Source organism: Pristiophorus japonicus, unplaced genomic scaffold (genome assembly GCF_044704955.1).
Source record: "Pristiophorus japonicus isolate sPriJap1 unplaced genomic scaffold, sPriJap1.hap1 HAP1_SCAFFOLD_350, whole genome shotgun sequence".
NCBI lineage: Eukaryota > Metazoa > Chordata > Chondrichthyes > Pristiophoridae > Pristiophorus > Pristiophorus japonicus.
The window spans coordinates 487362-512722 of NW_027253325.1; the positions used below are offsets into that span (position 1 = coordinate 487362).

At 59.9% G+C, this 25361-nt stretch overlaps 1 protein-coding gene across 1 annotated transcript in view; it reads left to right on the forward strand.

Annotated features, from left to right (window-relative positions):
* Positions 1 to 6: 6 nt before the first annotated feature.
* LOC139250204 (histone-lysine N-methyltransferase 2B-like) overlaps positions 7 to 25361 on the forward strand; it is a 44316-nt gene continuing 18961 nt past the window's right edge. The window contains exons 1-2 of the mRNA XM_070872698.1: positions 7 to 111; positions 2172 to 2375. The gene's annotated coding sequence lies outside the window, so the exon portion shown is untranslated. The remainder of the gene's footprint in view (positions 112 to 2171; positions 2376 to 25361) is intronic.

The window sequence follows — 25361 nt, forward strand, 5'->3', positions numbered from 1 at the left end:
GCATATACCGCTGCAAGATCCTGGAATACCACCCACCCGCCTGGGAGAGCGAAGCCAACAGCAGGGATGATGGCTCCAACCACACTATCGTGCACAGCCCGAGTACGGCAGGTACGTGAAGAGCTGTCCACTTCCAGGCAGGGACTCCCCCTTCCCCATATATAGCCTTGTGCATTAAATCCCAACCTCCCGCGTATCTGTTATTCTATATATAAACCCCCCGAACCCCTCGATTAGATTCCAGCCTGTAACTCACTCCCGGGTATCTGTTATTCTATATATAAACCCCCCGAACCCCTCGATTAGATTCCAGCCTGTAACTCACTCCCGGGTATCTGTTATTGTATATAAACCCCCGAACCCCTCGATTAGATTCCAGCCTGTAACTCAACATATTGCAACAGTCACGGCTCGGTGGATTTCGCTCTCTTGCCTTTGGGTCATAAGGTCGTGGTTTTAAGATGTGTCTTTCAGATGAGACGTTAAACCGAGGCCCCGTCTTCCCTCTCTGGTGGATATAAAAGATCCCAAGGTCACTCTTTCGAAGAGCGGGGGGGGTGGGGGGCGGTGTCCCGGGCCCAATATTTATCCGTCAACCAACATCACTTGAAACAGATGATCTTGCTCATCATCACGTTGCTGTGCGTGGGAGCTTGCTGTGCGTGGGAGCTTGCTGTGCGCGAGTTGGGTGCCGCGTTACAACAGTGACCGGAGAAAGTGTTTCACTGGCTGTGAGGCACTTTCAGATGTCCTGACGTGGTTGAAAGGCAAGGTGGGAAAGGGAGTTCTTTCTGTTTTGCTTCGTGAAGAATCTGCTCTACACACATTGGCTGGGACATCAGGGCATACCATTTCTCCTCTCTTTCCCGCACCCCACTCGTCTCCACAGAGAAATAAAATAATCCCAGGGACAAGGAAAAATCTGGCAAATCCCTCTGCGACTCCCTCAGCTGATTGCAACTCACGACATAGAATCACGGAAACGGACAGCACGGAAGGAGGCCATTCTGGCCCATCATGTCCGTGTTGTGCCGGCCGACCAAGAGCTACCCAGCCCAATCCCACTTTCCAGCTCTGGGTCCGTAGCCCTGCAGGTTACGGCACTTCAAGTGTACATCCAAATGTGGTGAGGGTTTCTGCCTCTACCACCCTTTCAGGCAGTGAGTTCCCCCCCAGACCCCCACCACCCTCTGGGTGAAGACATTTCCCCTCAAACCCCCTCTAAACCTCCCCCCAATTACTTTCAATCCACGCCCCCTGCTGGTTGACCCCTCTGCCAAGGGAAACAGGTCCGTCCTATCCACTCTATCCAGGCCCCTCATCATTTTATACACCTCAATCAGGTCTCCCCTCAGCCTCCTCTGTTCCAAAGTAAACAACCCCAGCCTATCCAATCTTTCCTCATCGCTAAAATTCTCCAGTCCCGGCAACATCCTGGTAAATCTCCTCTGTAACCTCTCCAGTGCAACATCCTGGTAAATCTCCTCTGTACCCTCTCCAGTGCAACATCCTGGTAAATCTCCTCTGTACCCTCTCCAGTGCAACATCCTGGTAAATCTCCTCTGTACCCTCTCCAGTGCAACATCCTGGTAAATCTCCTCTGTACCCTCTCCTGTGCAACATCCTGGTAAATCTCCTCTGTACCCTCTCCAGTGCAACATCCTGGTAAATCTCCTCTGTACCCTCTCCAGTGCAACATCCTGGTAAATCTCCTCTGTACCCTCTCTAGTGCAACATCCTGGTAAATCTCCTCTGTACCCTCTCCAGTGCAACATCCTGGTAAATCTCCTCTGTACCCTCTCCAGTGCAACATCCTGGTAAATCTCCTCTGTACCCTCTCCAGTGCAATCACATCGTTCCGATAATGTGGTAGCCTAACCAGTGTTATATACAGTTCAACCATAACAGCCCCCACTGCTCTTGCCTTTATTAGCCAAGGCGTACAATACAAGTATCCCGTATGTCTGCTTCAGCACCTTATCCACCTGGCGTGCTACTTCAGGGATCTTTTTGGCCTGTTGGGGTGAGGGGGTCGTTAACGGCAACGCAAGATCGGAGGCCGATTCTGATTAGTGTTTGATGTCGCGAGTCGTCGAATTGGGGCCTTTTTTTTTTTTTTTTTTTTCCCTCTCTCTCTTCGTAAACCTTGTTTTCTTTTTCCCTTTTTCCAGACGCGAACGACCCGGCGGAACCTGCCGGAAAGGTCTGGCCGGAATGTCGGGCCAAGCCTCGGTCGCCCGAGCGCCCTGCCCCGGGCCAGAAAGCCGGACCCCTGCCCCCTCCCCGACCCCTGCCCTGCAGCCGCATCAAGACCCCCAGCTACTCGCAGGCCTGCCGCTGGTCAGCCAGCGGGTCGCGACCTCTGCCATCGCCAGGTACGTCAACAACAACATTGCATTTGTGTAGCGCCGTGAACGTCGTGAGCTGTCCCTGGGTGCTTCACAGGAGTGTTCTGCGATTTTAAAAAAATTTGACACCGAGCCACTGAAGAACAAATTAGGTCAAGGCTTAGAAACAGAGAAAGCAGGAGCAGGCCATTGGGCCCTTCGAGCCTGCACCACCATTCGATAAGATCACGGCTGATCATTCCCTCAGTACCCCATTCCTGCTTTCTCCCCATACCCCTCGATGCCCTTTGTGTCTAGAAATCTATCTCTCGCCCTCTTAAATATATTCAGTGACTCGGCCTCCACAGCCTTCTGTGGTAGAGAATTCCACAGGTTCACCAGCCCCTGGTCAAAGAGGTCGGTTTTAAGGAGCGTCTTCGAACATCAGAAATAGGAGCAGGAGTGGGCCATTCGGCCCCTCGAGCCTGCTCCGCCATTTAATACCATCATGGCTGATCCGATCATGGACTCAGCTCCACTTCCCTGCCCGCCCCCTTATCCCCTTATCGGTTAAGAAACTGTCCATCTCCGCCTTAAATATATTCAATGTCCCGGCTCCCACAGCTCTCTGAGGCAGAGAATTCCACAGATTTACAACCCTCTGAGAGAAGAAATTCCTTCTCATCTCAGTTTTAAATGGGCGGCCCCTTATTCTAAGATCGTGCCCCCTAGTTCTCGTCTCCCCCATCAGTGGAAGCATCCTCTCTGCATCCACCTTGTCGAGCCCCCCTCATAATCTGATACGTTTCGATAAGATCACCTCCCATTCTTCTGAATTCCAATGAGTAGAGGCCCAACCTCCTCAACCTTTCGTCAAAAGTCAACCCCTCATCCCCGGAATCAACCGAGTGAACCTTCTCTGAACTGCCTCCAAAGCAAGTATAGAACATGGTAGGTCTTAAGGAGCGTCTTGAAGGAGGAAAGAGAGGTAGAGAGGTTTAGGGAGGGAGTTCCAGAGCTTGGGGCCCAGGCAACAGATGGCACGGCCACCGATGGTGTAGCGATTATAATCAGAGATGATCAAAAGGGCAGAATTTGAGGAGCGCAGACATCTCGGGTGGGGGTTGTAGGGGCTGGAGAAGATTACAGAGATAGGGAGGGGTGTAGGGGCTGATGTGGTTACAGAGATAGGGAGGGGTGTCGGGGCTGCTGGGGGTTACAGAGATAGGGAGGGGTGTAGGGGCTGGAGGAGGATACAGAGATAGGGAGGGTGTCGGGGCTGGAGGAGGTTACAGAGATAGGGAGGGGTGTAGGGACTGGAGGAGGTTACAGGGATAGGGAGGGGTGTAGGGGCTGGAGGAGGTTAGAGATAGGGAGGGGTGTAGGGACTGAAGGGGGTTACAGAGATAGGGAGGGCTGGAGGGGGTTACAGAGACAGGGAGGGGTGCAGGGGCTGGAGGAGGTTACAGAGATAGGGAGAAGTGTAGGGGCTGGAGGGGGTTACAGAGATAGGGAGGGTGTAGGGGCTGGAGGAGCTTACAGAGATAGGGAGGGGTGTAGGGACTGGAGGAGGTTAGAGATAGGGAGGGGTGTAGGGGCTTGAGGAGGTTACAGAGATAGGGAGGGGTGTAGGGGCTGGAGGGGGTTACAGAGATAGGGAGGGGTGTAGGGGCTGGAGGGGTTTACAGAGATAGGGAGGGGTGTAGGGGCTTGAGGGGGTTACAGAGATAGGGAGGGGTGTAGGGGCTGGAGGGAGTTCGAGATAGGGAGGGGTGCAGGGGCTGGAGGAGGATACAGAGATCGGGAGGGGTGGAGGGACTGGAGGGGGTTACAGAAATAGGGAAGAGATGTAGGGGCTGGAGGGCGTTACGGAGATAGGGAGGGGTGTATAGGCTGGAGGGGGTTACAGAGATAGGGAGGGGTGTAGGGACTGGAGGGGGTTACAGAGATAGGGAGGGGTGTAGGGGCTGGAGGAGGTTACAGAGATAGGGAGGGGTGTAGGGACTGGAGGGGGTTACAGAGATAGGTGTAGGGGCTGGAGGGGGTTACAGAGATAGGGAGGGGTGTAGGGGCTGGAGGAGGTTACAGAGATAGTGAGGGGTGTAGGGGCTGGAGGGGGTTACAGAGATAGGAAGGGGTAAAGGGGCTGGAGGAGGTTACAGAGATAGGGAGGGGTGTAGGGGCTGGAGAAGGTTACAGAGATAGGGAGGGGTGCAGAGGCTGGAGGGGGTTCCCGTCTACGGAGATGGAGGAGGGGGTAGTGGCTGGAGGAGGTTACAGAGATAGGGAGGGGTGTAGGGGCTGGAGGGGGTTACAGAGATAGGGAGGGGTGTCGGGACTGGAGGGGGTTACAGAGATAGGCAGGGATGTAGGGGCTGGAGGAGGTTACAGAGATGGGGAGGGGTGTCGGGCTGGAGGAGGTTACAGAGATAGGGAGGGGTGTAGGGACTGGAGGGGGTTACAGAGATAGGGAGGGGTGTAGGGGCTGGAGGGGGTTACAGAGCTAGGGAGGGGTGCAGGAGCTGTAGGAGGATACAGAGATAGGGAGGGGTGTAGGGACTGGAGGGGGTTACAGAGATAGGGAGGGGTGTCGGGGCTGGAGGAGGATGCAGAGATAGGGAGGGGTGTAGGGGCTGGAGGGGGTTACAGAGATAGGGAGGGGTGTAGGGGCTGGAGGGGATTACAGAGATAGGGAGGGGTGTAGGGCCTAGAGGGGGTTCCAGAGATAGGGAGGGATGTAGGGGCTGGAGGGGGTTAGAGATAGGAAGGGGTGTAGGGCCTGGAGGGGGTTACCGAGATAGGGAGGGGCGGAGTGTCTGGAGGAGGTTACAGAGATAGGGAGAGGTGTAGGGGCTGGAGGAGGTTACAGAGATAGGGAGGGGTGTAGGGGCTGGTGGAGGTTAGAGATAGGGAGGGGTGTAGGGACTGGAGGGGGTTACAGAGGGAGGGGTGTAGGGACTGGAGGGGGTTACAGAGATAGGGAGGGGTGCAGGGGCTGGAGGGGGTTACAGAGATGGGGAGGGGCGTAGGGACTGGAGGGGGTTACAGAGATAGGGAGGGGCGTAGTGTCTGGAGGAGGTTACGGAGATAGGGAGAGGTGTAGGGGCTGGAGGGTGATACAGAGATAGGGAGGGGTGTAGGGGCTGGAGGAGGTTACAGAGATAGGGAGGGGTGTTTCGGCTGGATGGGGTTACAGAGATAGGGAGGGGTATAGGGGCTGGAGGAGGTGAGAGATAGGGAGGGGTGTAGGGGCTTGAGGAGGTTACAGAGATAGGGAGGGGTGTAGGGACTGGAGGGGGTTACAGAGATAGGGAGGGGTGTAGGGGCTGGAGGAGGTTACAGAGATAGGGAGGGATGTAGGGGCTGGAGGAGGTTACAGAGATAGGGAGGGGTGTAGGGACTGGAGGGGGTTACAGAGATAGGGAGGGGTGTAGGGGCTGGAGAGGGTTACAGAGTTAGGGAGGGGTGTAGGGGCTGGAGGAGGGTACAGAGATTGGGAGGGGTGTCGCGACTGGAGGAGGTTACAGAGATAGGGAGGGGTGCAGGGGCTGGAGGAGGTTAGAGATAGGGAGGGGCTTGAGTGGGTTACGGAGATGGGGAGGGGTGTAGGGGCTGGAGGGGGTTACAGAGATAGGGAGGGGTGTAGGGGCTGGAGGAGGGTACCGAGATAGGGAGGGGTGCAGGGGCTGGAGGAGGTTAGAGATAGGGAGGGGTGTAGGGGCTTGAGGAAGATACAGATAGGGAGGGGTGTAGGGACTGGAGGGGGTTACCGAAATAGGGAAGAGATGTAGGGGCTGGAGGGCGTTACGGAGATAGGGAGGGGTGTATAGGCTGGAGGGGGTTACAGAGATAGGGAGGGGTGTAGGGGCTGGAGAGGGTGACAGAGATAGGGAGGGGTGTAGGGGCTGGAGGAGGTTCGAGATAGGGAGGGGTGTAGGGGCTGGGGGAGGGTACAGAGATAGGGAGGGGTGCAGGGGCTGGAGGAGGTTAGAGATAGGGAGGGGTCTAGGGACTGGAGGGGGTTACAGAGATAGGGAGGGGTGTAGTGTCTGGAGGAGGTTACAGAGATAGGGAGAGGTGTCGGGGCTGGAGTGTGTTACAGAGATAGGGAGGGGTGTAGGGGCTGGAGGATGTTGCAGAGATAGGGAGGGGTGTAGGGGCTGGAGTGGGTTACAGAGATACGGAGTGGTGTAGGGGCTTGAGGGGGTTACGGAGATAGGGAGGGGTGTAGGGGCTGGAGGAGGGTACAGAGATAGGGAGGTGTGTCGGGGCTGGAGGAGGGTACAGAGATAGTGAGGGGTGTAGGGGCTGGAGGGGGTTACAGAGATGGGGAGGGGTATAGGGGCTGGAGGGGGTTACAGAGATAGGGAGGGGTGTAGGGGCTGGAGCAGGTGACAGAGATAGGGAGGGGTGTAGGGACTGGAGGGGGTTACAGAGATAGGGAGGGGTGTCGGGGCTGGAGGAGGATGCAGAGATAGGGAGGGGTGTAGGGGCTGGAGGGGGTTACAGAGATAGGGAGGGGTGTAGGGGCTGGTGGAGGTTAGAGATAGGGAGGGGTGTAGGGACTGGAGGGGGTTACAGAGATAGGGAGGGGTGCAGGGGCTGGAGGGGGTTACAGAGATGGGGAGGGGCGTAGGGACTGGAGGGGGTTACAGAGATAGGGAGGGGCGTAGTGTCTGGAGGAGGTTACGGAGATAGGGAGAGGTGTAGGGGCTGGAGGGTGATACAGAGATAGGGAGGGGTGTAGGGGCTGGAGGAGGTTACAGAGATAGGGAGGGGTGTTTCGGCTGGATGGGGTTACAGAGATAGGGAGGGGTGTAGGGGCTGGAGGAGGTGAGAGATAGGGAGGGGTGTAGGGGCTTGAGGAGGTTACAGAGATAGGGAGGGGTGTAGGGACTGGAGGGGGTTACAGAGATAGGGAGGGGTGTAGGGGCTGGAGGAGGTTACAGAGATAGGGAGGGATGTAGGGGCTGGAGGAGGTTACAGAGATAGGGAGGGGTGTAGGGACTGGAGGGGGTTACAGAGATAGGGAGGGGTGTAGGGGCTGGAGAGGGTTACAGAGTTAGGGAGGGGTGTAGGGGCTGGAGGAGGGTACAGAGATTGGGAGGGGTGTCGCGACTGGAGGAGGTTACAGAGATAGGGAGGGGTGCAGGGGCTGGAGGAGGTTAGAGATAGGGAGGGGCTTGAGTGGGTTACGGAGATGGGGAGGGGTGTAGGGGCTGGAGGGGGTTACAGAGATAGGGAGGGGTGTAGGGGCTGGAGGAGGGTACCGAGATAGGGAGGGGTGCAGGGGCTGGAGGAGGTTAGAGATAGGGAGGGGTGTAGGGGCTTGAGGAAGATACAGATAGGGAGGGGTGTAGGGACTGGAGGGGGTTACCGAAATAGGGAAGAGATGTAGGGGCTGGAGGGCGTTACGGAGATAGGGAGGGGTGTATAGGCTGGAGGGGGTTACAGAGATAGGGAGGGGTGTAGGGGCTGGAGAGGGTGACAGAGATAGGGAGGGGTGTAGGGGCTGGAGGAGGTTCGAGATAGGGAGGGGTGTAGGGGCTGGGGGAGGGTACAGAGATAGGGAGGGGTGCAGGGGCTGGAGGAGGTTAGAGATAGGGAGGGGTCTAGGGACTGGAGGGGGTTACAGAGATAGGGAGGGGTGTAGTGTCTGGAGGAGGTTACAGAGATAGGGAGAGGTGTCGGGGCTGGAGTGTGTTACAGAGATAGGGAGGGGTGTAGGGGCTGGAGGATGTTGCAGAGATAGGGAGGGGTGTAGGGGCTGGAGTGGGTTACAGAGATACGGAGTGGTGTAGGGGCTTGAGGGGGTTACGGAGATAGGGAGGGGTGTAGGGGCTGGAGGAGGGTACAGAGATAGGGAGGTGTGTCGGGGCTGGAGGAGGTTACAGGGATAGGGAGGGGTGTAGGGGCTGGAGGAGGTTAGAGATAGGGAGGGGTGTAGGGACTGAAGGGGGTTACAGAGATAGGGAGGGCTGGAGGGGGTTACAGAGACAGGGAGGGGTGCAGGGGCTGGAGGAGGTTACAGAGATAGGGAGAAGTGTAGGGGCTGGAGGGGGTTACAGAGATAGGGAGGGTGTAGGGGCTGGAGGAGCTTACAGAGATAGGGAGGGGTGTAGGGACTGGAGGAGGTTAGAGATAGGGAGGGGTGTAGGGGCTTGAGGAGGTTACAGAGATAGGGAGGGGTGTAGGGGCTGGAGGGGGTTACAGAGATAGGGAGGGGTGTAGGGGCTGGAGGGGTTTACAGAGATAGGGAGGGGTGTAGGGGCTTGAGGGGGTTACAGAGATAGGGAGGGGTGTAGGGGCTGGAGGGAGTTCGAGATAGGGAGGGGTGCAGGGGCTGGAGGAGGATACAGAGATCGGGAGGGGTGGAGGGACTGGAGGGGGTTACAGAAATAGGGAAGAGATGTAGGGGCTGGAGGGCGTTACGGAGATAGGGAGGGGTGTATAGGCTGGAGGGGGTTACAGAGATAGGGAGGGGTGTAGGGACTGGAGGGGGTTACAGAGATAGGGAGGGGTGTAGGGGCTGGAGGAGGTTACAGAGATAGGGAGGGGTGTAGGGACTGGAGGGGGTTACAGAGATAGGGAGGGGTGTAGGGGCTGGAGGGGGTTACAGAGATAGGGAGGGGTGTAGGGGCTGGAGGAGGTTACAGAGATAGTGAGGGGTGTAGGGGCTGGAGGGGGTTACAGAGATAGGAAGGGGTAAAGGGGCTGGAGGAGGTTACAGAGATAGGGAGGGGTGTAGGGGCTGGAGAAGGTTACAGAGATAGGGAGGGGTGCAGAGGCTGGAGGGGGTTACAGAGATAGGGAGGGGCGTAGTGGCTGGAGGAGGTTACAGAGATAGGGAGGGGTGTAGGGGCTGGAGGGGGTTACAGAGATAGGGAGGGGTGTCGGGACTGGAGGGGGTTACAGAGATAGGCAGGGATGTAGGGGCTGGAGGAGGTTACAGAGATGGGGAGGGGTGTCGGGGCTGGAGGAGGTTACAGAGATAGGGAGGGGTGTAGGGACTGGAGGGGGTTACAGAGATAGGGAGGGGTGTAGGGGCTGGAGGGGGTTACAGAGCTAGGGAGGGGTGCAGGAGCTGTAGGAGGATACAGAGATAGGGAGGGGTGTAGGGACTGGAGGGGGTTACAGAGATAGGGAGGGGTGTCGGGGCTGGAGGAGGATGCAGAGATAGGGAGGGGTGTAGGGGCTGGAGGGGGTTACAGAGATAGGGAGGGGTGTAGGGGCTGGAGGGGGTTACAGAGATAGGGAGGGGTGTAGGGCCTAGAGGGGGTTCCAGAGATAGGGAGGGATGTAGGGGCTGGAGGGGGTTAGAGATAGGAAGGGGTGTAGGGCCTGGAGGGGGTTACCGAGATAGGGAGGGGCGGAGTGTCTGGAGGAGGTTACAGAGATAGGGAGAGGTGTAGGGGCTGGAGGAGGTTACAGAGATAGGGAGGGGTGTAGGGGCTGGTGGAGGTTAGAGATAGGGAGGGGTGTAGGGACTGGAGGGGGTTACAGAGGGAGGGGTGTAGGGACTGGAGGGGGTTACAGAGATAGGGAGGGGTGCAGGGGCTGGAGGGGGTTACAGAGATGGGGAGGGGCGTAGGGACTGGAGGGGGTTACAGAGATAGGGAGGGGCGTAGTGTCTGGAGGAGGTTACGGAGATAGGGAGAGGTGTAGGGGCTGGAGGGTGATACAGAGATAGGGAGGGGTGTAGGGGCTGGAGGAGGTTACAGAGATAGGGAGGGGTGTTTCGGCTGGATGGGGTTACAGAGATAGGGAGGGGTGTAGGGGCTGGAGGAGGTGAGAGATAGGGAGGGGTGTAGGGGCTTGAGGAGGTTACAGAGATAGGGAGGGGTGTAGGGACTGGAGGGGGTTACAGAGATAGGGAGGGGTGTAGGGGCTGGAGGAGGTTACAGAGATAGGGAGGGATGTAGGGGCTGGAGGAGGTTACAGAGATAGGGAGGGGTGTAGGGACTGGAGGGGGTTACAGAGATAGGGAGGGGTGTAGGGGCTGGAGAGGGTTACAGAGTTAGGGAGGGGTGTAGGGGCTGGAGGAGGGTACAGAGATTGGGAGGGGTGTCGCGACTGGAGGAGGTTACAGAGATAGGGAGGGGTGCAGGGGCTGGAGGAGGTTAGAGATAGGGAGGGGCTTGAGTGGGTTACGGAGATGGGGAGGGGTGTAGGGGCTGGAGGGGGTTACAGAGATAGGGAGGGGTGTAGGGGCTGGAGGAGGGTACCGAGATAGGGAGGGGTGCAGGGGCTGGAGGAGGTTAGAGATAGGGAGGGGTGTAGGGGCTTGAGGAAGATACAGATAGGGAGGGGTGTAGGGACTGGAGGGGGTTACCGAAATAGGGAAGAGATGTAGGGGCTGGAGGGCGTTACGGAGATAGGGAGGGGTGTATAGGCTGGAGGGGGTTACAGAGATAGGGAGGGGTGTAGGGGCTGGAGAGGGTGACAGAGATAGGGAGGGGTGTAGGGGCTGGAGGAGGTTCGAGATAGGGAGGGGTGTAGGGGCTGGGGGAGGGTACAGAGATAGGGAGGGGTGCAGGGGCTGGAGGAGGTTAGAGATAGGGAGGGGTCTAGGGACTGGAGGGGGTTACAGAGATAGGGAGGGGTGTAGTGTCTGGAGGAGGTTACAGAGATAGGGAGAGGTGTCGGGGCTGGAGTGTGTTACAGAGATAGGGAGGGGTGTAGGGGCTGGAGGATGTTGCAGAGATAGGGAGGGGTGTAGGGGCTGGAGTGGGTTACAGAGATACGGAGTGGTGTAGGGGCTTGAGGGGGTTACGGAGATAGGGAGGGGTGTAGGGGCTGGAGGAGGGTACAGAGATAGGGAGGTGTGTCGGGGCTGGAGGAGGGTACAGAGATAGTGAGGGGTGTAGGGGCTGGAGGGGGTTACAGAGATGGGGAGGGGTATAGGGGCTGGAGGGGGTTACAGAGATAGGGAGGGGTGTAGGGGCTGGAGCAGGTGACAGAGATAGGGAGGGGTGTAGGGACTGGAGGGGGTTACAGAGATAGGGAGGGGTGTCGGGGCTGGAGGAGGATGCAGAGATAGGGAGGGGTGTAGGGGCTGGAGGGGGTTACAGAGATAGGGAGGGGTGTAGGGGCTGGTGGAGGTTAGAGATAGGGAGGGGTGTAGGGACTGGAGGGGGTTACAGAGATAGGGAGGGGTGCAGGGGCTGGAGGGGGTTACAGAGATGGGGAGGGGCGTAGGGACTGGAGGGGGTTACAGAGATAGGGAGGGGCGTAGTGTCTGGAGGAGGTTACGGAGATAGGGAGAGGTGTAGGGGCTGGAGGGTGATACAGAGATAGGGAGGGGTGTAGGGGCTGGAGGAGGTTACAGAGATAGGGAGGGGTGTTTCGGCTGGATGGGGTTACAGAGATAGGGAGGGGTGTAGGGGCTGGAGGAGGTGAGAGATAGGGAGGGGTGTAGGGGCTTGAGGAGGTTACAGAGATAGGGAGGGGTGTAGGGACTGGAGGGGGTTACAGAGATAGGGAGGGGTGTAGGGGCTGGAGGAGGTTACAGAGATAGGGAGGGATGTAGGGGCTGGAGGAGGTTACAGAGATAGGGAGGGGTGTAGGGACTGGAGGGGGTTACAGAGATAGGGAGGGGTGTAGGGGCTGGAGAGGGTTACAGAGTTAGGGAGGGGTGTAGGGGCTGGAGGAGGGTACAGAGATTGGGAGGGGTGTCGCGACTGGAGGAGGTTACAGAGATAGGGAGGGGTGCAGGGGCTGGAGGAGGGTACCGAGATAGGGAGGGGTGCAGGGGCTGGAGGAGGTTAGAGATAGGGAGGGGTGTAGGGGCTTGAGGAAGATACAGATAGGGAGGGGTGTAGGGACTGGAGGGGGTTACCGAAATAGGGAAGAGATGTAGGGGCTGGAGGGCGTTACGGAGATAGGGAGGGGTGTATAGGCTGGAGGGGGTTACAGAGATAGGGAGGGGTGTAGGGGCTGGAGAGGGTGACAGAGATAGGGAGGGGTGTAGGGGCTGGAGGAGGTTCGAGATAGGGAGGGGTGTAGGGGCTGGGGGAGGGTACAGTGATAGGGAGGGGTGCAGGGGCTGGAGGAGGTTAGAGATAGGGAGGGGTCTAGGGACTGGAGGGGGTTACAGAGATAGGGAGGGGTGTAGTGTCTGGAGGAGGTTACAGAGATAGGGAGAGGTGTCGGGGCTGGAGTGTGTTACAGAGATAGGGAGGGGTGTAGGGGCTGGAGGATGTTGCAGAGATAGGGAGGGGTGTAGGGGCTGGAGTGGGTTACAGAGATACGGAGTGGTGTAGGGGCTTGAGGGGGTTACGGAGATAGGGAGGGGTGTAGGGGCTGGAGGAGGGTACAGAGATAGGGAGGTGTGTCGGGGCTGGAGGAGGGTACAGAGATAGTGAGGGGTGTAGGGGCTGGAGGGGGTTACAGAGATGGGGAGGGGTATAGGGGCTGGAGGGGGTTACAGAGATAGGGAGGGGTGTAGGGGCTGGAGCAGGTGACAGAGATAGGGAGGGGTGTAGGGACTGGAGGGGGTTACAGAGATAGGGAGGGGTGTCGGGGCTGGAGGAGGATGCAGAGATAGGGAGGGGTGTAGGGGCTGGAGGGGGTTACAGAGATAGGGAGGGGTGTAGGGGCTGGTGGAGGTTAGAGATAGGGAGGGGTGTAGGGACTGGAGGGGGTTACAGAGATAGGGAGGGGTGCAGGGGCTGGAGGGGGTTACAGAGATGGGAAGGGGTGTAGGGACTGGAGGGGGTTACAGAGATAGGGAGGGGCGTAGTGTCTGGAGGAGGTTACGGAGATAGGGAGAGGTGTAGGGGCTGGAGGGTGTTACAGAGATAGGGAGGGGTGTAGGGGCTGGAGGAGGTTACAGAGATAGGGAGGGGTGTTTCGGCTGGATGGGGTTACAGAGATAGGGAGGGGTGCAGGGGCTGGAGGAGGTGAGAGATCGGGAGGGGTGTAGGGGCTTGAGGAGGTTACAGAGATAGGGAGGGGTGTAGGGACTGGAGGGGGTTACAGAGATAGGGAGGGGTGTAGGGGCTGGAGGAGGTTACAGAGATAGGGAGGGGTGTAGGGACTGGAGGGGGTTACAGAGATAGGGAGGGGTGTAGGGGCTGGAGAGGGTTACAGAGTTAGGGAGGGGTGTCGGGACTGGAGGGGGTTACAGAGATAGGGAGGGGTGTAGGGGCTGGAGGAGGATACAGAGATAGGGAAGAGTTGTCGGGGCTGGAGGTGCTTACAGAGATAGGGAGGGGTGTAGGGGCTGGAGGGGGTTACAGAGATAGGGAGGGGTGTAGCGGCTGGAGGGGGTTACAGAGATAGGGAGGGGTGTCTGGGCTGGAGGGGGTTACAGAGATAGGGAAGGGTGTTGGGGCTGGAGGGGGTACAGAGATCGGGAAGGGTGTCGGGGCCATGGAGAAATTTCAAAATAAGGATGGGAATTTTGAAATTGAGTGGTTGCTCAACCGGGAGCAAATGTGGGTCAGTGAGCGCAGGGGGTGATGGGTGAGTGGGACTCGGTGTTAGTTAGGACACGGGGTCAGTGAGCACAGGGGGTGATGGGTGAGTGGGACTGGGTGTGAGTTAGGACACGGGGTCAGTGAGCACAGCGGGTGATGGGTGAGTGGGACTGGGTGTGAGTTAGGACACGGGGCAGTGAGCACAGGGGGTGATGGGTGAGTGGGACTAGGTGTGAGTTAGGACACGGGTCAGTGAGCACAGGGGGTGATGGGTGAGTGGGACTGGGTGTGAGTTAGGACACGGGTCAGTGAGCACAGGGGGTGATGGGTGAGTGGGACTGGGTGTGAGTTAGGACACGGGGCAGTGAGCACAGGGGGTGATGGGTGAGTGGGACTCGTTGCGAGTTAGGACACGGGGTCAGTGAGCACAGGTGGTGATGGGTGAGTGGGACTGGGTGTGAGTTAGGACACGGGGCAGTGAGCACAGTGGGTGATGGTTGAGTGGGACTGGGTGTGAGTGAGGACACGGGGTCAGTGAGCACAGGGGGTGATGGGTGAGTGGGACTGGGTGTGAGTTAGGACACAGGGCAGTGAGTGGGACTGGGTGTGAGTTAGGACACGGGGGCAGTGAGCACAGGGGGTGATGGGTGAGGGGGACTGGGTGTGAGTTAGGACACAGGGCAGTGAGCACAGTGGGTGATGGGTGAGTGGGACTGGGTGTGAGTTAGGACACGGGGGCAGTGAGCACAGTGGGTGATGGGTGAGTGGGACTGGGTGCGAGTTAGGACACGGGGTCAGTGAGCACAGGTGGTGATGGGTGAGTGGGACTGGGTGTGAGGTAGGACACGGGGCAGTGAGCACAGTGGGTGATGGGTGAGTGGGACTGGGTGTGAGTTAGGACACGGGTCAGTGAGCACAGGGGCTGATGGGTGAGTGGGACTCGGTGCGAGTTTGGACATGGGGCAGTGAGCACAGTGGGTGATGGGTGAGTGGGACTGGATGTGAGTTAGGACACTGGGTCAGTGAGCACAGGGGGTGATGGGTGAGTGGGACTGGGTGTGAGTGAGGACACGGGGCAGTGAGTGGGACTGGGTGTGAGTTAGGACACCGGGGCAGTGAGCACAGGGGGTGATGGGTGAGGGGGACTGGGTGTGAGTTTGGACACAGGGCGGTGAGCTCAGGGGGTGATGGGTGAGTGGGACTGGGTGTGAGTTAGGACACGGGGGCAGTGAGCACAGGGGGTGATGGGTGAGTGGGACTGGGTGTGAGTTAGGACACGGGGGCAGTGAGCACAGGGGGTGATGGGTGAGTGGGACTGGGTGCGAGTTAGGACACGGGGCAGTGAGCACAGTGGGTGATTCGTGAGTGGGACTGGGTGTGAGTTAGGACACGGGGCAGTGAGCACAGGGGGTGATGGGTGAGTGGGACTGGGTGTGAGTTGGAGCACAGGGGGTGATGGGTGAGTGGGACTGGTGTGAGTTAGGACACGGGGCAGTGAGCACAGGGGGTGATGGGTGAGTGGGACTGGGTGTGAGTTAGGACACGGGGCAGTGAGCACAGGGGGTGATGGGTGACTGGGACTGGGTTTGAGTTGGGACACGGGGCAGTGAGCACAGGGGGTGATGGGTGAGTGGGCCTCGGGGTGAGTTAGGACACGGGGTCAGTGAGCACAGGGGGTGATGGATGAGTGGGACTGGATGTGAGTTAGGACACGGGGCAGTGAGCACAGGGGGTGATGGGTGAGTGCGACTGGGTGTGAGTTAGGACACGGGTCAGTGAGCACAGGGGGTGATGGGTGAGTGGGACTGGGTGTGAGTTAGGACACGGGGCAGTGAGCACAGGGGGTGATGGGTGAGTGGGACTGGGTGTGAGTTAGGACACGGGGCAGTGAGCACAGGGGGTGATGGGTGAGTGGGACTGGGTGTGAGTTAGGACACGGGGCAGTGAGCACAGGGGGTGATGGGTGAGCGGGACTGGGTGTGAGTTAGGACAGGGGGCAGTGAGCACAGGGGGTGATGGGTGAGTGGGACTGGGTGTGAGTTAGAACACGGGTCAGTGAGCACAGGGGGTGATGGGTGAGTGGGACTGTGTGTGAGTTGGGACACGGGGCAGGGGGTGATGGGTGAGTGGGACTGTGTGTGAGTTAGGACACGGGGCAGGGGGTGATGGGTGAGTGGGACTGGGTGTGAGTTCGGACACGGGGGGCAGTGAGCACAGTGGGTGATGGGTGAGTGGGACTGGGTGCGAGTTAGGACACGGGGCAGTGAGCACAGGGGGTGATGGGTGAGTGGGACTGGGTGTGAGTTAGGACACGGGGCAGTGAGCACAGGGGGTGATGGGTGAGTGGGACTCGGTGAGTTAGGACACGGGGCAGTGAGCACAGGGGGTGATGGGTGAGTGGGACTGGGTGAGTTAGGACACGGGGCAGTGAGCACAGAGGTTGATGGGTGAGTGGGACTGGGTGTGAGTTAGGACACGGGGCAGTGAGCACGGGGTGATGGGTGAGTGGGACTGGGTGTGAGTTCGGACACGGGGCAGTGAGCACAGGGTGTGATCGGTGAGTGGGACTGGGTGTGAGTTAGGACACGGGGCAGTGAGCACGGGGTGATGGGTGAGTGGGACTCGGGGTGAGTTCGGACACGGGGTCAGTGAGCACAGGGGGTGATGGGTGAGTGGGACTGGGTGCGAGTTAGGACACGGGGCCAGTGAGCACAGGGGGTGATGGGTGAGTGGGACTGGGTGTGAGTTAGGACACGGGGCAGTGAGTACAGGGGGTGATGGGTGAGTGGGACTGGGTGAGTTAGGACACGGGGCAGGGAGCACAGAGGTTGATGGGTGAGTGGGACTGGGTGTGAGTTCGGACACGGGGCAGTGAGCACAGGCGGTGATGGGTGAGGGGGACTGGGTGTGAGTTAGGACACGGGGCAGTGAGCACAGGGGGTGATGGGTGAGTGGGACTCGGGGTGAGTTAGGACACGGGGTCAGTGAGCACAGGGGGTGATGGGTGAGTGGGACTGGGTGTGAGTTCGGACAGGGGCTGATGGGTGAGTGGGACTGGGTGTGAGTTAGGACACGGGGTCAGTGAGCACAGGGGGTGATGGGTGAGTGGGACTGGGTGTGAGTTAGGACAGGGGTTGATGGGTGAGTGGGACTGGGTGTGAGTTATGACACGGGTCAGTGAGCACACGGCGTAATGGGTGAGTGGGACTGGGTGTGAGTTAGGACACGGGGCATTGAGCACAGGGGGTGATGGGTGAGTGGGACTGGGTGTGAGTTATGACACGGGGCAGTGAGCACAAGGGGTGATGGGTGAGTGGGACTCGGGGCGAGTTAGGACACGGGGTCTGTGAGCACAGGGGGTGATGGGTGAGTGGGACTGGGTGTGAGTTAGGACACGGGTCAGTGAGCACAGGGGGTGATGGGTGAGTGGGACTGGGGGTGAGTTAGGACACGGGGCAGTGAGCACAGGGGGTGATGGGTGAGTGGGACTGGGTGTGAGTTAGGACACGGGGCAGTGAGCACGGGGTGGTGGGTGAGCGGGACTCGGTGTGAGTTAGGACACGAGGTCAGTGAGCACAGGGGGTGATGGGTGAGTGGAACTTGGTGTGAGTTAGGACACGGGGCAGTGAGCACAGTGGGTGATGGGTGAGTGGGACTGGGTGTGAGTTAGGACACGGGTCAGTGAGCACAGGGGGTGATGGGTGAGTGGGACTCGGGGTGAGTTAGGACACGGGGTCAGTGAGCACAGGGGGTGATGGGTGAGTGGGACTGGGTGTGAGTTCGGACACGGGGCAGTGAGCACAGGGGGTGATGGGTGAGTGGGACTGGGTGTGAGTTAGGACACCGGGCAGTGAGCACAGGGGGTGATGGGTGAATGGGACTGGGTGTGAGTTAGGACACGGGGCAGTGAGCACAGTGGGTGATGGGTGAGTGGGCCTCGGGGTGAGTTAGGACACGGGGTCAGTGAGCACAGGGGGTGATGGGTGAGTGGGACTGGGTGTGAGTTAGGACACGGGGCAGTGAGCACAGGGGGTGATGGGTGAGTGGGACTGGGTGTGAGTTAGGACACGGGTCAGTGAGCACAGTGGGTGATGGGTGAGTGGGACTGGGTGTGAGTTAGGACACGGGGCAGTGAGCACAGCGGGTGATGGGTGAGTGGGACTGGGTGTGAGTTAGGACACGGGGCAGTGAGCACAGGGGGTGATGGGTGAGTGGGACTGGGTGTGAGTTAGGACACGGGGCAGTGAGCACAGGGGGTGATGGGTGAGTGGGACTCGGGGTGAGTTCGGACATGGGGTCAGTGAGCACAGGGGGTGATGGATGAGTGGGACTGGGTGTGAGTTAGGACACGGGGTCAGTGAGCACAGCGGGTGATGGGTGAGTGGGACTGGGTGTGAGTTAGGACAGGGGGTGATGGGTGAGTGGGACTGGGTGAGAGTTATGACACGGGTCAGTGAGCACAGGGGGTGATGGGTGAGTGGGACTGGGTGTGAGTTAGGACACGGGGCAGTGAGCACAGCGGGTGATGGGTGAGTGGGACTGGGTGTGAGTTATGACACGGGGCAGTGAGCACAAGGGGAGATGGGTGAGTGGGACTCGGGGCGAGTTAGGACACGGGGTCAGTGAGCACAGGGGGTGATGGGTGAGTGGGACTGGGTGTGAGTTAGGACACGGGTCAGTGAGCACAGGGGGTGATGGGTGAGTGGGACTGGGTGTGAGTTAGGACACGGGGACAGTGAGCACAGGGGGTGATGGGTGAGTGGGACTGGGTGTGAGTTAGGACACGGGTCAGTGAGCACAGGGGGTGATGGGTGAGTGGGACTGGGGGTGAGTTAGGACACGGGGCAGTGAGCACAGGGGGTGATGGGTGAGTGGGACTGGGTGTGAGTTAGGACACGGGGCAGTGAGCACAGTGGGTGATGGGTGAGTGGGACTGGGTGTGAGTTACGACACGGGTCAGTGAGCACAGGTGGTGATGGGTGAGTGGGACTGGGTGTGAGTTAGGACACGGGGCAGTGAGCACAGTGGGTGATGGGTGAGTGGGACTGGGTGTGAGTTAGGACACGGGTCAGTGAGCACAGGGGCTGATGGGTGAGTGGGACTCGGTGCGAGTTTGGACACGGGGCAGTGAGCACAGTGGGTGATGGGTGAGTGGGACTGGGTGTGAGTTATGACACGGGTCAGTGAGCACAGGGGCTGATGGGTGAGTGGGACTCGGTGCGAGTTAGGACACGGGGCAGTGAGCACAGTGGGTGATGGGTGAGTGGGACTGGATGTGAGTTAGGACACTGGGTCAGTGAGCACAGCGGGTGATGGGTGAGTGGGACTGGGTGTGAGTGAGGACACGGGGTCAGTGAGCACAGGTGGTGATGGGTGAGTGGGACTGGGTGTGAGGTAGGACACGGGGCAGTGAGCACAGTGGGTGATGGGTGAGTGGGACTGGGTGTGAGTTAGGACACGGGTCAGTGAGCACAGGGGCTGATGGGTGAGTGGGACTCGGTGCGAGTTTGGACATGGGGCAGTGAGCACAGTGGGTGATGGGTGAGTGGGACTGGATGTGAGTTAGGACACTGGGTCAGTGAGCACAGGGGGTGATGGGTGAGTGGGACTGGGTGTGAGTGAGGACACGGGGCAGTGAGTGGGACTGGGTGTGAGTTAGGACACCGGGGCAGTGAGCACAGGGGGTGATGGGTGAGGGGGACTGGGTGTGAGTTTGGACACAGGGCGGTGAGCTCAGGGGGTGATGGGTGAGTGGGACTGGGTGTGAGTTAGGACACGGGGGCAGTGAGCACAGGGGGTGATGGGTGAGTGGGACTGGGTGTGAGTTAGGACACGGGGGCAGTGAGCACAGGGGGTGATGGGTGAGTGGGACTGGGTGCGAGTTAGGACACGGGGCAGTGAGCACAGTGGGTGATTCGTGAGTGGGACTGGGTGTGAGTTAGGACACGGGGCAGTGAGCACAGGGGGTGATGGGTGAGTGGGACTGGGTGTGAGTTGGAGCACAGGGGGTGATGGGTGAGTGGGACTGGTGTGAGTTAGGACACGGGGCAGTGAGCACAGGGGGTGATGGGTGAGTGGGACTGGGTGTGAGTTAGGACACGGGGCAGTGAGCACAGGGGGTGATGGGTGACTGGGACTGGGTTTGAGTTGGGACACGGGGCAGTGAGCACAGGGGGTGATGGGTGAGTGGGCCTCGGGGTGAGTTAGGACACGGGGTCAGTGAGCACAGGGGGTGATGGATGAGTGGGACTGGATGTGAGTTAGGACACGGGGCAGTGAGCACAGGGGGTGATGGGTGAGTGCGACTGGGTGTGAGTTAGGACACGGGTCAGTGAGCACAGGGGGTGATGGGTGAGTGGGACTGGGTGTGAGTTAGGACACGGGGCAGTGAGCACAGGGGGTGATGGGTGAGTGGGACTGGGTGTGAGTTAGGACACGGGGCAGTGAGCACAGGGGGTGATGGGTGAGTGGGACTGGGTGTGAGTTAGGACACGGGGCAGTGAGCACAGGGGGTGATGGGTGAGCGGGACTGGGTGTGAGTTAGGACAGGGGGTGATGGGTGAGCGGGACTGGGTGTGAGTTAGGACACGGGGGCAGTGAGCACAGGGGGTGATGGGTGAGTGGGACTGGGGGTGAGTTAGGACACGGGATCAGTGAGCACAGGGGGTGATGGGTGAGTGGGACTGGGTGTGAGTTAGGACACGGGGCAGTGAGCACAGGGGGTGATGGGTGAGTGGGACTGGGTGTGAGTTAGAACACGGGTCAGTGAGCACAGGGGGTGATGGGTGAGTGGGACTGTGTGTGAGTTGGGACACGGGGCAGGGGGTGATGGGTGAGTGGGACTGTGTGTGAGTTAGGACACGGGGCAGGGGGTGATGGGTGAGTGGGACTGGGTGTGAGTTCGGACACTGGGGCAGTGAGCACAGTGGGTGATGGGTGAGTGGGACTGGGTGCGAGTTAGGACACGGGGCAGTGAGCACAGGGGGTGATGGGTGAGTGGGACTGGGTGAGTTAGGACACGGGGCAGTGAGCACAGAGGTTGATGGGTGAGTGGGACTGGGTGTGAGTTAGGACACGGGGCAGTGAGCACGGGGTGATGGGTGAGTGGGACTGGGTGTGAGTTCGGACACGGGGCAGTGAGCACAGGGTGTGATCGGTGAGTGGGACTGGGTGTGAGTTAGGACACGGGGCAGTGAGCACGGGGTGATGGGTGAGTGGGACTCGGGGTGAGTTCGGACACGGGGTCAGTGAGCACAGGGGGTGATGGGTGAGTGGGACTGGGTGCGAGTTAGGACACGGGGCCAGTGAGCACAGGGGGTGATGGGTGAGTGGGACTGGGTGTGAGTTAGGACACGGGGCAGTGAGTACAGGGGGTGATGGGTGAGTGGGACTGGGTGAGTTAGGACACGGGGCAGGGAGCACAGAGGTTGATGGGTGAGTGGGACTGGGTGTGAGTTCGGACACGGGGCAGTGAGCACAGGCGGTGATGGGTGAGGGGGACTGGGTGTGAGTTAGGACACGGGGCAGTGAGCACAGGGGGTGATGGGTGAGTGGGACTCGGGGTGAGTTAGGACACGGGGTCAGTGAGCACAGGGGGTGATGGGTGAGTGGGACTGGGTGTGAGTTCGGACAGGGGCTGATGGGTGAGTGGGACTGGGTGTGAGTTAGGACACGGGGTCAGTGAGCACAGGGGGTGATGGGTGAGTGGGACTGGGTGTGAGTTAGGACAGGGGGTGATGGGTGAGTGGGACTGGGTGTGAGTTATGACACGGGTCAGTGAGCACACGGCGTAATGGGTGAGTGGGACTGGGTGTGAGTTAGGACACGGGGCATTGAGCACAGGGGGTGATGGGTGAGTGGGACTGGGTGTGAGTTATGACACGGGGCAGTGAGCACAAGGGGTGATGGGTGAGTGGGACTCGGGGCGAGTTAGGACACGGGGTCAGTGAGCACAGGGGGTGATGGGTGAGTGGGACTGGGTGTGAGTTAGGACACGGGTCAGTGAGCACAGGGGGTGATGGGTGAGTGGGACTGGGGGTGAGTTAGGACACGGGGCAGTGAGCACAGGGGGTGATGGGTGAGTGGGACTGGGTGTGAGTTAGGACACGGGGCAGTGAGCACGGGGTGGTGGGTGAGCGGGACTCGGTGTGAGTTAGGACACGAGGTCAGTGAGCACAGGGGGTGATGGGTGAGTGGAACTTGGTGTGAGTTAGGACACGGGGCAGTGAGCACAGTGGGTGATGGGTGAGTGGGACTGGGTGTGAGTTAGGACACGGGTCAGTGAGCACAGGGGGTGATGGGTGAGTGGGACTCGGTGCGAGTTCGGACACGGGGCAGTGAGCACAGTGGGTGATGGGTGAGTGGGACTGGGTGTGAGTTAGGACACTGGGTCAGTGAGCACAGGGGGTGATGGGTGAGTGGGACAGGGTGTGAGTGAGGACACGGGGTCAGTGAGCACAGGGGGTGATGGGTGAGTGGGACTGGGTGTGAGTTAGGACACGGGGTCAGTGAGCACAGGGGGTGATGGGTGAGTGGGACTGGGTGCGAGTTAGGACACGGGGGCAGTGAGCACGGGGTGATGGGTGAGTGGGACTCGGGGTGAGTTAGGACACGGGGTCAGTGAGCACAGGGGGTGATGGGTGAGTGGGACTGGGTGCGAGTTAGGACACGGGGCAGTGAGCACAGGGGGTGATGGGTGAGTGGGACTGGGTGTGAGTTAGGACACGTGGCAGTGAGCACAGGGGGTGATGGGTGAGTGGGACTCGGGGTGAGTTAGGACACGGGGTCAGTGAGCACAGGGGGTGATGGGTGAGTGGGACTGGGTGCGAGTTAGGACACGGGGGCAGTGAGCACGGGGTGATGGGTGAGTGGAACTGGGTGTGAGTTAGGACACGGGGCAGTGAGCACAGGGGGTGATGGGTGAGTGGGACTGCGTGTGAGTTAGGACACGGGGCAGTGAGCACAGGGGGTGATGGGTGACTGGGACTGGGTTTGAGTTGGGACACGGGGCAGTGAGCACAGGGGGTGATGGGTGAGTGGGCCTCGCGGTGAGTTCGGGCACGGGGTGATGGGTGAGTGGGACTGGATGTGAGTTAGGACACAGGGCAGTGAGCACAGGGGGTGATGGGTGAGTGGGACTGGGTGTGAGTTAGGACACGGGTCAGTGAGCACAGTGCGTGAGTGGGACTGGGTGTGAGTTAGGACACGGGGCAGTGAGCACAGGGGGTGATGGGTGAGTGGGACTGGGTGAGAGTTTGGACACGGGGCAGTGAGCACAGGGGGTGATGGGTGAGTGGGACTGGGTGTGAGTTAGGACACGGGGCAGTGAGCACAGGGGGTGATGGGTGAGCGGGACTGGGTGTGAGTTAGGACACGGGGGCAGTGAGCACAGGGGGTGATGGGTGAGCGGGACTGGGTGTGAGTTAGGACACGGGGGCAGTGAGCACAGGGGGTGATGGGTGAGTGGGACTGGGTGAGAGTTTGGACACGGGGCAGTGAGCACAGGGGGTGATGGGTGAGTGGGACTGGGTGTGAGTTAGGACAGGGGGTGATGGGTGAGTGGGCCTCGGGGTGAGTTCGGGCACGGGGTGATGGGTGAGTGGGACTGGGTGTGAGTTAGGACACGGGGCAGTGAGCACAGGGGGTGATGGGTGAGTGGGACTGGGTGAGAGTTTGGACACGGGGCAGTGAGCACAGGGGGTGATGGGTGAGTGGGACTGGGTGTGAGTTAGGACACGGGGCAGTGAGCACAGGGGGTGATGGGTGAGCGGGACTGGGTGTGAGTTAGGACACGGGTCAGTGAGCACAGGGGGTGATGGGTGAGTGGGACTGGGGGTGAGTTAGGACACGGGGCAGTGAGCACAGGGGGTGATGGGTGAGTGGGACTGGGTGTGAGTTAGGACACGGGGCAGTGAGCACAGTGGGTGATGGGTGAGTGGGACTGGGTGTGAGTTACGACACGGGTCAGTGAGCACAGGTGGTGATGGGTGAGTGGGACTGGGTGTGAGTTAGGACACGGGGCAGTGAGCACAGTGGGTGATGGGTGAGTGGGACTGGGTGTGAGTTAGGACACGGGTCAGTGAGCACAGGGGCTGATGGGTGAGTGGGACTCGGTGCGAGTTTGGACACGGGGCAGTGAGCACAGTGGGTGATGGGTGAGTGGGACTGGATGTGAGTTAGGACACTGGGTCAGTGAGCACAGCGGGTGATGGGTGAGTGGGACTGGGTGTGAGTGAGGACACGGGGTCAGTGAGCACAGGTGGTGATGGGTGAGTGGGACTGGGTGTGAGGTAGGACACGGGGCAGTGAGCACAGTGGGTGATGGGTGAGTGGGACTGGATGTGAGTTAGGACACTGGGTCAGTGAGCACAGGGGGTGATGGGTGAGTGGGACTGGGTGTGAGTGAGGACACGGGGCAGTGAGTGGGACTGGGTGTGAGTTAGGACACCGGGGCAGTGAGCACAGGGGGTGATGGGTGAGGGGGACTGGGTGTGAGTTTGGACACAGGGCGGTGAGCTCAGGGGGTGATGGGTGAGTGGGACTGGGTGTGAGTTAGGACACGGGGGCAGTGAGCACAGGGGGTGATGGGTGAGTGGGACTGGGTGTGAGTTAGGACACGGGGGCAGTGAGCACAGGGGGTGATGGGTGAGTGGGACTGGGTGCGAGTTAGGACACGGGGCAGTGAGCACAGTGGGTGATTCGTGAGTGGGACTGGTGTGAGTTAGGACACGGGGCAGTGAGCACAGGGGGTGATGGGTGAGTGGGACTGGGTGTGAGTTAGGACACGGGGCAGTGAGCACAGGGGGTGATGGGTGACTGGGACTGGGTTTGAGTTGGGACACGGGGCAGTGAGCACAGGGGGTGATGGGTGAGTGGGCCTCGGGGTGAGTTAGGACACGGGGTCAGTGAGCACAGGGGGTGATGGATGAGTGGGACTGGATGTGAGTTAGGACACGGGGCAGTGAGCACAGGGGGTGATGGGTGAGTGCGACTGGGTGTGAGTTAGGACACGGGTCAGTGAGCACAGGGGGTGATGGGTGAGTGGGACTGGGTGTGAGTTAGGACACGGGGCAGTGAGCACAGGGGGTGATGGGTGAGTGGGACTGGGTGTGAGTTAGGACACGGGGCAGTGAGCACAGGGGGTGATGGGTGAGTGGGACTGGGTGTGAGTTAGGACACGGGGCAGTGAGCACAGGGGGTGATGGGTGAGCGGGACTGGGTGTGAGTTAGGACAGGGGGTGATGGGTGAGCGGGACTGGGTGTGAGTTAGGACACGGGGGCAGTGAGCACAGGGGGTGATGGGTGAGTGGGACTGGGGGTGAGTTAGGACACGGGATCAGTGAGCACAGGGGGTGATGGGTGAGTGGGACTGGGTGTGAGTTAGGACACGGGGCAGTGAGCACAGGGGGTGATGGGTGAGTGGGACTGGGTGTGAGTTAGAACACGGGTCAGTGAGCACAGGGGGTGATGGGTGAGTGGGACTGTGTGTGAGTTGGGACACGGGGCAGGGGGTGATGGGTGAGTGGGACTGTGTGTGAGTTAGGACACGGGGCAGGGGGTGATGGGTGAGTGGGACTGGGTGTGAGTTCGGACACTGGGGCAGTGAGCACAGTGG